Source organism: Vombatus ursinus, unplaced genomic scaffold, assembly GCF_900497805.2.
Source record: "Vombatus ursinus unplaced genomic scaffold, bare-nosed wombat genome assembly UNPS02014812.1, whole genome shotgun sequence".
In the NCBI taxonomy this organism is placed as follows: domain Eukaryota; kingdom Metazoa; phylum Chordata; class Mammalia; order Diprotodontia; family Vombatidae; genus Vombatus; species Vombatus ursinus.
Genome location: NW_020954590.1, coordinates 89,078,706 through 89,090,937, shown reverse-complemented (window position 1 = coordinate 89,090,937; position 12,232 = coordinate 89,078,706). Strand labels below are relative to the sequence as shown.

The window sequence follows — 12,232 nt, the reverse complement described above, 5'->3', positions numbered from 1 at the left end:
AATAAATTTACTTCAATGAATCTGCGACTCCATTGATATGAGTATTCCTTCCAAATCAACTATGCCTTTCCATCCTGTGGGACTCTTGTCCGTGTCCTCCAAAGGGTACCCACACAACACAGTAGGGGCCTTTCCTGTGGGTCTCTTAATGTTACGTGAATTAACAATGCAACACACAAGTTGTTCATCTCTTATTATCTACTCTCCCAGTGTGACCAGCTCACCTCCCTTTCTGGCCATATGTCCCTTTGATAACATCTTTTATGTCACTTTCTGTGTGTAATTAATTATTGATAATATTGTACAGATTATTTGTGCCCACCTTGTACCTCTCTGTTGCCCTTCAGATAACTTGAAGTTTTGAAATATTGGAGATTGTTTTATTTCATGATTTATGGGCAGATAGCATCACCAATAGAATATTGATGTTAAAAAGATGGGGTTTTGTTTCACGGAAAATTTTTGGATCATTGAACCTGGGGTAGCTATTCTAGGGGCCCAAATTTCCCAAATGCAATCCAAATGACTGTCTCTTTCCTATTCCATTCTGGATCCCAGCTAAATGTATATTTGCTGTGTCTTTCTGAGAAATATGCTTAAAAATGAATCTGCTCTATATAGGCTATCCATCCAAATATATAACATCATCTGGACAACAAGATATTCTTCATTCGCTGGGCTTTACTTGTGTGGAAAGCTGGAGCAAACTGTTTTGAGTAATTATAGATTCATTTAGGAGTCTCTGCAATGTTCTGAAACCTGTTGCAACCACCATATTATCACCTGCAAACAGCATCTGGAGGACCTCACCACCTAGAAAGAGAATCCCTTTTCCATTTGCAAATTTCTTTAGTGAGCACATGCCTCTGTTTTTTTTACCTCCATTGATACCAATAAGCAAAGGGACAGAAAACAAAATTATCCCAGTTGTCACACCTTTCAAAGAATCATAAATACAATAAGCACAGTAGGATCTTGTATTCTGGCACGTTTGGGTCAACTGTGTTATTATAAAAATATGGTTTATCTTAGAATGTTATTTGTGAGAGCCTGCCTGTTCTCATCTTATATTTTCATCAAGGATGCTTTCAATAGATGTATAAATTTTTCTAATATATATTTCATAGAGATGAGAATTATGGGTTGGTAGTTATTTGATATTTTCCTTTGCTAGCTATAGTCCATGATGTTTTCTGATCTTTTGGCTTCTTCCCCTCTTTCAGATATTTTGAGAATTGATTCCTTGGTGCCCTTTCTTATCTTCAGCATGGACCTCTTTTGTGTATGTTTGGTCTACCCTAGATATTCTTCCTGTCTCTCCTGAAATAAATCCAGAAATGATTTTTTAAAATTCCTTTGTCAGACTGTATGGCCCAATTTTGAGTTGAATATGGCCACTATTCTTATACACAACATTGCAATAATGGGAAAAATTGCTGTATGTAGTATGAAAAATTCATTAGGATCTTTAATCATCTTTAGATATGAAGACTCAGAAAAGTAGGTTATTAAGAGATGAAAATAAATAATGTCTTTTGTGGGTTCAAGTGATAGACCTTTTAAAAAGCCTCAAAAGGTTAAGTAAAACAGAAGTTTAACATGGTCTCTTGACCAGAAGGCTTAAGATCTAAATCGGACAGGAATAAACAAGTGAAAAGAGCAAGGATTTATAATTTTCAATATCTAATTCTTTATTGAAATTGATTTATTACTTGGTATAAAAATAACTTTGCTAATTAGACTGGAATTTTGGAAACATCAGAATCTTATAATTTATTTTGATTAAATTACCTTATGGTACAATAAAAGATATATTTACACTATATCATAAAGTAGTTGGAGAATAATATAGTTGTTTTAAGATAATATATTTGAAAAATATAACTTGTTGATCAAAATGAAATACTTGAAATTTAAATGAGTGAATATCATCCTACTGTGTGAGTTCTAATAAATTAAAAACCTCAGTTTTATGGAATAGGGGAAAGAGAATGGGACAGAGTTAGAAGCATCTGAGTTATAATCCTCCTTCAGATACTTAATAGATGTGTAACTCTGGGCAAGTTATTTAATCTTTCTTGGCTTCAGTTTCCTCATCTTGGACAGGGGTAATAATAGCACCTAGCTCACAGAGTTGTTGTGAGGATCAAGTTAGATGATACATAAAACACCTTGAAAATCTAAAAGCACTATTGATATGCTAGCTATTATTAGTAAAGTCAGTCTAAATTCCTGCCATCTGGATTTCAGAGGAGTTTTTTGTTGTTGTTGTTTTGGGAGAAATTCTATGCCATTATTTCCTGGTACACACAGAAATTCAAAATGGACTAACAAATCACAAACTGAAGACATTTATATTCCTTGATGATATGAATGATCTTAAAGGAAGGCTTTCCTGATCCTCTAATTGTTTCTTCTATTTCCTGCCCCAAATTTCCTCATATGTTTAAATATGTTTAAACAAGATAAACTTCTTGAGGTCAGAAATCATTTCATTTTTGTCCATGTCCTTAGTCCCTACTACATTACCTTGCATACTATAGGCACTTAAGAAAGACTTACTGAATTGAATAATGAAGTTTATAAAATGACTGAACATGCTTAGTAACTCTTTGCCCTCAAGTTATTTTAAATGTTCTGGCTCAGTCTTCCAACAAATATCAGATCTATATACTTTAGCTGGTACTGTCCCATCTCACCCATGGGGCCTCCATAATAGATATTCCAGATGCAAGGTACTCTGTGGTATCACATTCACTCCACACCACAGTTTACAAGACATCACTGATTTGTTTACTTTTTTCTCCAGTGAACTATATAGGACGTGATTAGTTTTAAACAAAGGCATTTAACCAAATAAAATAGACAATTCACAATAGAACATTATCCCCATTCTGGAGTCCAAAATTGCCCATTAAAAGAATACAATAAAAGAAACTGAGGCAGAGCTCCAAGCCAATAGCACTTTAATAAAGGTCCATGCTCCCCTCTAATGAAGTAGACCTCAGATCTTCCTCATGATCTGAGATGCCCCCTTCCTCCAGGGCCTTAGTTTTATAGTGTTTGATACCCAGATGATACAGAAAAGACACAGTAAAATACAGTCTTACTAGTTGATAGATCTTGTCCTTGATTCTCCAGGAGGGTCTGCACAAAATATAGAATCCCATTGGTTGATAAATGAGCTGATGAGCAAACCCATGAGTTGGACTGAAGAACAGATGTCAAAACATCTGCATGGAGTGATAGGCCCATAGAAAGGCAGGCCACAAGCTGGAAAACTGGGTCACTTATTGGTCAAATGCTTATGGCCATCTCTCCATGTTGGGCAATAGAGGGATGACAAGGGACAGAGGGGCAACAAAAATACCTGGAGGCCTTTCCATGTCATTGAGTCACCTCTACCACACTGGGCTTGGTCACCACAACAAAACAAAAGCAAGTTAGCTTCCTGTGATTAAGCAAGTGAACTCACAATCCGCAGTTCACAGCTCTGGGGCCTAATATACAGAACTTATAATCACTACCCCTATGGAATAAATAAACCAAGGGTCTAAATAAAATAGAAGTCTAAATCATTTCCCAGACCATAAACCTAGGCATACTCTTCCATGCATGCACCCCCACACACTTAACATGAATAAGGAATAACACTTAAGGGAAAGAAATGGGCAGTGCATGTAACCAGGACACACCTGTCCACTAATGTTGGAAGACCACCAGTTTCTTCAGTTAGCATCATCATGCTGCTCTCACTGGCCCTTCTTCACCATAGGTGTAGTATCTGAGCTGAGCACTCCACCCCACTCCACGGATCTTGTGGTAACGCTGTACGGGGAGTTTCCTGGAGCACATTGCTCTACTGGCCTCAGCTGACTATTCATTTGGAACTAGCTGGGTAAATAGTCTATTTGTCATTGTTCCTTGCTACATCTTCTGAGATCATCTTTTCACTCCCACTCGAGTCATCTCAACTTCACTCTGCTAGGGTATAGTGACTAGATATCACTAGTTATAACTCTTCAGTCATAGCTGAAACACTTAGTTAACAAAGCAGGGATAGTGGCCCCAAGTGAAAATTTGTCTTTTTGATGGCTGGGTAGAGTTGAGATTCTTCAAGCCAAAGCAAGTATTTATTAAACCTTTGAATAAGATACTGTGGTAAGAGCTGAGGATACCAAAAAAAAAAAAAAAAAAAAAAGGCCAAAACAGTTTCTCCTCTCAAGGAGTTCACAGTCTACTGGAGAAAACAACATATATAAAACAACCATGCACAGTCAAGATATATACAGCATAAACTGAAGACAATCTCATGAGAAAGGCACTAACATTAAGAAGGAATTCCATATAGAAAGATTTTAGGCGAGATATAAAACCAGGGAAGCCAACAGGTGGAGTTTCATTATTTAGTTGTTTTTTAGTCATGCTGACTCTTCGAGAGCCCTCTTGGTGTTTTCTTGGTAAAGATACTGGAGTGGTTTGCCACTACCTTCTCCAGCTCATTTTTACAGATGAGCAACGGAAGCAAATAGGGTTAAATGACTTGCCCAGGGTCACACAGCTGGAATATGTCTGAAGCCAGATTTGAACTCAGGAAGAGTTTTCTTCCTGACTCCAGGCCCAGCACTCTGTCTTAGCTGCAAGTGCCACCTAGTGCAAGAGGTGGAGAGGAGGATAGAAAGAATTCCATACATAAAGTTGGGAGATGGAATAATATCTAGTGCAAAGAACAACAAGGAAGCCAGTATCACTATATCATTGTAGTACATGGAGATAAGATTTAAGGAGCTTGGAAAGGTAGGAAGGGAATAGATGATGGGTTTTAAAGACCAGAGGACTTTATATTTGATTCAGGAGGTGATAGGAGGTCACTAGAGTTTCTTGGATAGCAAAGTAACATAGTCATGCCTTCACTTTAAGAAGATTAATTTGACAGCTGAGTAGAGGATGGACGAGTAGGAAGAGACTTAAAGCAGGGAGATAAACCAGAAAGTTACTGTAATAGTCCAAGTGTGAGGTGATAAAGATCTGCTCTAGGGTAGTGGCAGTGTCAGAGAAGTTAGTGTAGAAGAGATATTATGAAGGTAAAGTCAACAGGCCTTGGCAACTAATTAGATATGGGAGATGAGAAAGAGTTAAGAGTTGAGGATTATAACTTGGTTGTGAGTCTAAGTGATTGGAAGGCTGTTTCTGACAGTAATAGGAAAATTAGGAAGAGGGGAGGGTTTAGAGGGAAAGATGAATTCCATTTTGGACATTTGAGTTTTGGGTGTCTATAGGAAATCCAGTTCAAAATATCCAATAGGTATTTGGAGATGTGAGATCAGGAGATATAAGTCAGGAGAAAGTCCAGGTCTGGATAAATAGATCTAAATAAATAGATCTAAGAATCGTCTGCATAATGATGATAATTGAATCCAATGGCTCTGATGAGATCACCAAGGGAAACGGTATAGATAGAACAGAGAAGAGGGTCCAGAACAGAGTTTCATTGTACAGCCATTGTTAGTAGGTGCAAACTGAATGGAGATCCAGCAAAACAGACTGTAAAGCAATGATCAGACAGGTAGGAGGAGAGCCAGGAGAGAGTAGTGTCACAAAAAGCTAGAGAGAAGACAGCATCACAGAGAAAAGGGTGATTGACAGTGTTAGAGGCTGCAGAGAGGTCAAGAAGGATGAGGTTTAAGAAAAAGCCATTGAATTTGCTAATTAAGAGATCATGGTAACATGGGAAAGAGCAGTTTAAGTTGAATGATCAAATGAGATTCAAAGACAGACTGAAGAGATTTAAGAAGAGTAAAAGTATAGAAAGTGGAGGCATCTATTATAGATGACCTTCTCAAGGAATTTAACCACAAAAAGGAGGAGAGAGCTAGTGGGGATGGATGGATTAAGAGAGGATGAGGGGAGAGGATGGGAAAGGCCTAGGCATATTTGGAAGTAGCTGGCAAGCAAACCAGTAGATAGGGAGAGATCAAAGATTAGTGAGGGAATGGGGATGATAGAGGGGGGCATCATTTCCTAGAGGAGATCTAAGGAATTGGAGCTCTAGTGTGTCTAAGAGTTTTCTTTGGCAAGGAAAAAAATCACCTCTTCATGTGAGAGAGGCCTCAAGGAAGAGATAGTAGCAGAAGGCATCTTCTCAGTGATGTAAAATGAGGAGGAGGGGGAGAGACAGAACTTTTGGTGACTAATTATCTTGGTCAATTTTTTCAGTAAAATGTGAGGTAGGCTCTCAGCCGAGCAGGTGGGGAGAAGGAGAGCCATGGGAAGTCTGAGGAGGGATGAAAAGGTTTAGAAGAGCCATTGTGGCCAGTGAACTAGATAGGAAGGTGGAAAAGGACTACCTTGCTGCAGTGAGGGTTGAGTTGAAATTACATAACATAAATTTGGAGTGGACCCAGTCAGTACAGTTCCATTATTTTCTCCAACACCTCTTAGTAGCATGTAAGAAATAAAGGCAGTAGGTGTTAGGATTCATCTGAAGCTGGGGCTTAGCAGAGCAAGATTGGTGTCAGGACAGGGGAGTAAGGGACTCATGAGGAGGGTGCAGTGTAGAGTTGAACTGGTTTACCAAGGGGTAAATATGGGGAAGGCAGAAAGGTATCCTGGAACAGAACTGAGGTGTGGACAAAGAACAATATTAAAGATTGCAAAGCAGAGAGAGAAATTAAATGACAATTAATAATCAGATTAAGAAATTTCAGAATTTGTGAATATGGAAGAGGAATGGGTGACAGCAAGGTCAAGGATATGACTATCTCTGTAGCTGAGGTGAGGTGAGAGGAGTAAGTCACAGGAAATGAGTAAGTTAAGGAACTTGGGAGTTAGGGTGTTTGAGGGAGAATCAATATGTATGTTGAAACCCCCTAGTACGAGGGCAGGAGTCAGGGAGGAAAGACCACGAGCTAGGTACTCAACTCATTGAGGAAGAAAACGGAGTGTCCTGGAGGTCAGTAATAGCTACCAGAATTGTGAATGGCTGATGAATATGTATTGAATGGACTAAAAGGAAGAGAGGATCAAAATCCTGTACTCTTTCCATGTACCCCCCATTTTCCTCTGGCCCCCCACCACACACACACACACACACACAATTTTCCTGTAAATGGGATTTCATTTTATGAGTGAGGCCTGTGTTCTGGGGAAATACATATTTGGATCAGTATTGTTATATGGTTTTCAATGATGATAAAACTCCACTATTGATTATTGAGAGATTCAGTTGGATTTTCCTCTGCCAAGAGTTCTTCCTTTTTCCAAGAAATCTAGATGGAATTAATAAAACTTCGACTTGGAGTCTCTGGATATGGCAATGGAGGCTCACTAAGGGTGTGTGCCTAGAAAAAGCCATATGATAGTTGCTTCCTCTCTAGATCTTATATTTTTTGCCCACCATGGGTGAGGATCAGAGATTGGTCTTTTTTTTACCAAGTGGAATAATAAAAACTTAGGGGAAACTTTTTATATCATAAAGTATGGAAAACATTTTATTTCAGTGGGGGGTCAGAGAAAGACTATGTAGTCCTGCCTGCTTCCGTTCTGCCATTAATAAAAAGACATATCATCACAGAGATATTCCTCTATTGTTCATATGTATATGTGGTTGTTCAGTCACTTCAGTCGTGTCTGACTTTTCATGACCCCATTTGGGGTTTTCATGTCAGAGATAGTGGAGTGATTTGCCATCTCCTCCAGATCATTTTACAGATGAGGAAACTGAGGCAAAAAGGGTTAAGTGACTTTCCAAGGTCACACAATCACATTTGAATTCACAAAAATGAATCTTCTAGATTCCAAGTCTAGTGCTCCATCCACTGTGCCACCTAGGTGCCCCTATACATATATATATATATACACACACACATAGGTAATTTGTAAAAATCACACACTCACCCATACAAACATCATGATAAGTCCTTTCAAGATTTATATAATTGCTATCAAATGAATATTGTTCTTAAATTATTGTTTTCTTAGCCCAGAATTTCAAAACAATCTTCAAGACAAAATAGAAACTGAAAAAAACTTGAAAAACAAGATCTGAAAAAAGTAATGCAATCAAAAAATTGAAAAGGAATTCAGAGGGTCATTTAGTTCAATTCATATCTGAATAGGAATCCTTTTTATAATATCCCTGTGACAAATGATCTTCCAGCTTCCCTCCACTTGATTTATAATGAAAGAGACTTCACTGAATCCTGAGGCAGCCCATTAAATTTTGGGTAGCTCTAATTGAGCTGAAATCTACCTCTCTGTAACTTCCACCTATTGTCCCTAGCTCTGTACTCTGGGACCAAACAAAACCATCCTTCTTCTAAATGACAGCCCTTCAAATACTTGAAGACAGCTATCATATTTCTCCTTAAGTCTTTTCTTCTCTGGAGTAAACTTACCAAGTTCCTTCAACCAACATGTTTCAGCTTGTCAATGTCCTTTCTAACATGTAGTGCTCAGAATTGAAAATTCTATTCCAGGTATGGTCTTACTAGGACAGAGTGGATTATACCTTCCTTTTTCCTGGACAATATCAATTTGGCCTAAGATTGCATGAGCATTTATGAATTCAGTATCAGACTGTTGACTTATGATGAACCTACAGTTCACCAAAAACCCCTTTTTTTTGTATGAACCACTATTTAGCCAAATCTCTCTTATCCTATCTTTATGAAGTTTTTTCAACCAAACTTTACATTTATCACTGTTAAGTTTCAGCCCATCATATTAACCTATCAAGATCCTTTTGGATTATAATTCAGTCTTCTCAACCTTTTATTGTCTCAAATTTGATGGGCATGCCATTTATGTCTTCATTTGAGTATTAATGAAAACGTTGAAGTCTTGATAAAAATGTTTGGCACAAAGCTAAGGACATGTACAGGAACCACCCCACTAGAGACCTCCCTCTAAACTGACACCGAGCCATTAACAAATGATCCTTTTCACTGGCAGTTCAACCATGTCCAAATACAGCGAAATATACTTAGCATCTGGCTCACATTTCTCCTTGTCTACAAGGACGGTATGAGAGACTTTGTCAGCTATCTTCCTGAAAATCCAGATATACATTATCTAGCACCCCATACAGGATTCTACTAATCTCTTAGACTAGTAACTTTGTCAAAAGAAGGAAGGAAGGAAGGGAAGAAGGGAGGAAGGAAGGGAGTGAGTGAGGGAGGGAGAAAGGGAGGGAGGGAAAGAAAGAAAGAAAGGAAAGAGAAAAAAATAAGGTTAATTTGGCATAATTTCTTGATGCTTTTTGAAATACAAATTATCTTTTAATAATATGTTCTAGAATTTTACTGATCTCAGTAGAGTCAATATTGCAAATTTCTCAAAGGACATTGTAATAATTATAATAGATATTTATGTAGTGTTTTAAGGTTTGCACTGAGCTCTGCATACATTACCTCATTTGAGTCAGTAACCTGAAAGGCAGCTGCAATGGGTGTTACTTCCCCATTTTATATTTTAGAAGATTTAGGAAGGTTACGTGGCTTATCCAGAATCACACAGCTAATAAGTTTACTTATCACATGTAACAGGTTCCTTTTACAAAGGTAAACGTTGGTCAGCTGTCAACAGTCAGGACCCCTGCTTCAAAGCCTCAGTGTCGTCCTTGGCTCCTCTAACCCAACATATCCAATCGGTAGCTAAATCTTGTTATTTCTCTCAACATCCCCTTTCTCACACAGCTACTTACTTCCCTTGTCCAGGGCCTCAACACTTCTCTCCTGGACTATCACAATAGTTTATAATCTTCAAACCTCTCCCTACTTTGATACTTTTGTACGCACCCACCCACACACATGTACATGCATGTGCACACGCAGACAGGCACAGTTATCAAAATGAAGTTTCTTAAGTGACGATCCAACCATGTCACCACCAATAAACTCAGTGGATCCCTATTACCTCCAAGATTAATTTTAAACTCCTCTGCTTGACATTTAAATCTCTTCACACTTTGCTCTCTTCATCCCTTTCCAGTCTTGTAACACATGACTGCCCTCTATGTACTCTCTAATACAGCCTATTTGCCATTCCTATCACGTGATGCTCCATTTCCATGACTGCACCTGCTCTGCCCTATTCCTGAAACGCATTTCCTCTTCACCTCATTCCTCTCAGAATCCCTGGTTTTTTAAAGACTCAGCGCAAGTCCATCTCTTCTAGGAAGCTTTTCCTGATCCCCCAGCTGCTAGTACATTCTCTCTCCAAACTACTTTGTATTCATTTTCTCAATATATTATATAAGTGCTTTACATATGCATTTATTCCATATCACATTTTCATATATACATACATACATCAACTGGATGTCAAATAGACACCTGAAATTCAACATGTCCAAAATAGAACTCATTTTCTTCCCCCTCCTTCAGCTTTCCGCTCTGCCTAACTTTCGTATTAGTGTAGAGGACAACATTATCTTCCCAGTTCCTCAGACTAGCAACCTAAGTGTCGATCTTAACTCTTCATTGTCTCATTATCTTCATATCCAATCTGCTACTAAGGCCTGTTGATTTCACCTCTGCAATATCTTTCAATACGCTCCTTTTCTCTTCTGTTACTGTCACCACCCTGACGCAGGCCCCTATCACCTCACATCTGGATTATTGCGATAGACTGCTGGTGAGTGTGCCTGCCTCAAGGCTTTTCCCCACTCCAGATCCATCCTCCATTCAACCACCTAAGTAATGTTCCTCCAGCACAGGGGGGACCATTTCACCTCCCTGTTCAATAAACTCCAGTGGCTCCCTATCACCTCCATGATCAAATACAAAAACCTCTGTTTGGTGCCCCAAACCCTTCATAACTCCCCTTCCTCCATCCCACACCTTCCTAGTCTTCTTACATCTTACTCCCCTCTCTGTACTCTTTGATCCAGTGACTGTGGCCTCCTGGCTGTTTCCATGAACAAAACACCCTATCTCTTGTTCTGGGTGTTTTTTTCTTACTGTCCCCCATGCCTGGAGTGCTCTCTCTCCTCATCTGCACTTGCTGGCTTTCCTGGCTTCAAGTCCTAACTAAAATCCCATCTTACAAAGGAAGCCTTTCCCAACCCTTCTTAATTCTAGAGACGTCTCTCTATTAATTATTTCTTATTCATCTTGTGTACAGTTTGTACACATTTGTTTATTGTCTCCCCCCATTACATTGTGAGCTCCTTGAGGGCAGGGACTATTTTTTATCTTTTTATATCCTCAGCATTTAGCACAGTGCCTGACAGAAAGAAGGAATTGTTTTAGGAAGGAAGGAAACAAACAAGCATTTATTAAGCACCTGCTGTGTGCTAGGCACTGTGCTAATAACTTTACACCTGGATGTAGGTACTATTATTATCCCCATTTTACACACAAGGAAATTGAGGCTGATAGAGGTTAAGTGATTTGCTCATACAGCTAGTACATATCTGAGGCTAGATTTGAATTCAGGTCTTCCTGACTCCAGGCCCAGCATTCTATCCACTGGAGCCACCTAGCTACCTGTTTTGTTTTTGTCTTTATATGCCCCAGGGCTTATCACAGTACCTGGCACTTAATAATACACAGGAAATGCTTGCTTATTGATTGATGAGTATGATTACTGTGCCTCTTCTTAGATTCAATTCAATAAGTATGAATCATCTACCATGTGCCAGACATTGTGTTAAGTGCCAGAGCTATAAAGACCGAAACTGTTCCTGCCTTCAAGCTTACCCTTCTGCTAACGAGCATCTTTCCTATCATTCTGCTTTCAACTCATCCTGATGAAGGTCAGTGTAACAGATGGGCTACAACAAAGTAAAATAAAATGTCTAGAGTTCTAAATTTTATTCCAATTCTGCCACTGACCTATACAATACAGTTGTATGTATTAAGCAATATTTCGTTGTCATGTCCCACAAAATGTGACAGAAATATTTACATGTGAATTGGTTTTGAGTTCCTTAAATTGGACATTACAGAATTATAAAAAGATGTTTCTTGCCTAAATCACAAAAGAGAATATAATTTCTGATGCTCAACAAAGAATGACCAAATATTTTAGTTAGAATTTTTGTAAAATACTCACATGGATTGTGCATAGGTTGTACACTTTATATTCCCATATATTAATTTTACAGGGATAACAAGGTCATGAAGCAAGTAATGCACTATGGGCAAAAGAATACTATGTAAACATACAAGAATAATAGCTAACTAACTTTCCAGTCTAGTACTATGCAAACTCAAAGTCTAGAATCAGA

General features: G+C 38.5%; 1 protein-coding gene across 1 annotated transcript in view; it reads left to right on the top strand.

Annotated features, from left to right (window-relative positions):
* LOC114054229 (protein phosphatase 1 regulatory subunit 42-like) overlaps nt 1-12,232 on the top strand; it is a 47,041-nt gene that overhangs the window by 32,388 nt on the left and 2,421 nt on the right. The gene's annotated exons all lie outside the window — the stretch shown is intronic.